The 1,659-nt window shown below is 40.9% G+C and overlaps 1 pseudogene; it reads left to right on the top strand.

Annotated features, from left to right (window-relative positions):
* The first annotated feature begins 298 nt into the window (after positions 1-298).
* LOC137759536 (large ribosomal subunit protein uL3m pseudogene) lies at positions 299-1,297 on the top strand (annotated as a pseudogene).
* Positions 1,298-1,659: the final 362 nt, after the last annotated feature.

Raw genomic sequence — 1,659 nt, 5'->3', positions numbered from 1 at the left:
TGTGCTAAGTGAAATAAGCCAGTCATAGAAAGACAAATACTGCATGATTCCACTGATATCAGGTATCTAAAATAGTCAAATTCATATAATCAAAGAGTGGAGTGGTGAGGGGTTGGGGGTGAGGGAAATGGGGAGTTACAACAGGCAGAAAGTTTCAGTTAAGCAAGAGGTGTAAGTTCTAATTCACAGATTGTTGGGTGAATGGCTCCCGGATATCTGACTCACAGCAGGGAAGCCCTGAAAACAGAGTGGTAGGGCGCCCAGAAGTGTCTCAGGAGGACCCCTTCCCAGCCACAGAATGCCTGGTTGGAGGCTGCTGACACAAACCAATGCCCAGGTACTGGCCTGAGGCACAGGCAGCCTGGCTGCTTGCTCAGGGCTTGGGGAGGAGAAGAAACATCTGGCTTCTGCTTAGAAGTCTCCACAGCAAGAGCTGTACTTGCTAGGACAAGCACCTTTGCAAAGAAAATGTCCCATTCGTTAAGCAGTTGATCTCTGATAAAAATAAAGCCCAATTAGTAAGTAAACTGCGTCCTCTGAAAGATGAACCATGGCCTTTATATCCTTGGGAACCAGGTTTCTCTAAAGTTGGCCTTATCACACTGAAGCTGGGCATGATGCCTTTATGGACCAAGGATGTTCAAAAGCATATGCTCACATTACTTCAGATACAAGACTGTCACATCCTAAAATATACTCCAAAGGAAAACCATAATGGGAAAATGGCAGCCCTAACTGTAGGAGGAAAAACTGTAACACATGGCTATAACTCCGCATCTCTATTGGAAATGTACTGAGAACTTGGACTGCTGCCAGTATGGAAAGTTAAAACCTTTCATGCAACAGACAGCGCTGTCATTAAACCAGGCACTCCTCGATATGCTGCTCATTTTCTCCCAGACAGTATATGAATGTCACAACAAAAACGATATTGGTAAAGGTTTTCAAGGCATCATGACAACATGGGGATTTAAAGGCCAGCCTCCTACTCATGGTCAAGCAAAAATCCACAGGAGACCTAGAACAATTTCAACCCGTGATGTTGCCAGAGTCTGGCCTGGAACTAAAATGCCTGGACAAATGGGAAGCACAGATAGGACGGCATATGGACCGCAAGTGTGGACACAAAGCACAATATAAGCTATGTAAATGGCTCTGTACTTGGACATAAAAATTGCTCAGAGATTCTAAACTGCCTGCATATAAGGATTCTTATTAAAATTTATTATTGCCTATATATTGTCCTAATGGAGAAGAAGAGGAACAACCAGACCATTTATATGATAAAAACATATAACAACACAGTATGTAACCCTATTACATTTGCCTAACCTCACTGGACATGACAGAACCTCACATGTTCTTTGAGTTTTGATGAGCCAGAACAATAAGATAGCCAGGATTTATATTCTCTTTTCTCAACCACAGCAATACCATACTTGTTATCTTTGTCGAAGACATAAATATATCACTGGTTCTCCAACTGAATTTTGTTAGAAAAATTACTACTTAAACAAATTACTACTTAAACAAAAATTACTACTTAAGTAGATTGGATATGCCAAATTTAGATGGATTGGCAGTTTGCATATTACCAAAATCTTTGTAATTTGAAGGATTTATTCTCTTTTACTGCATATTTCCCAAGTTGTCTTAAAG

Source organism: Eschrichtius robustus, chromosome 1, assembly GCF_028021215.1.
Source record: "Eschrichtius robustus isolate mEscRob2 chromosome 1, mEscRob2.pri, whole genome shotgun sequence".
NCBI lineage: Eukaryota > Metazoa > Chordata > Mammalia > Artiodactyla > Eschrichtiidae > Eschrichtius > Eschrichtius robustus.
Note: the sequence above shows the minus strand (reverse complement) of the source record. Positions and strands in the feature narration are given on the sequence as shown.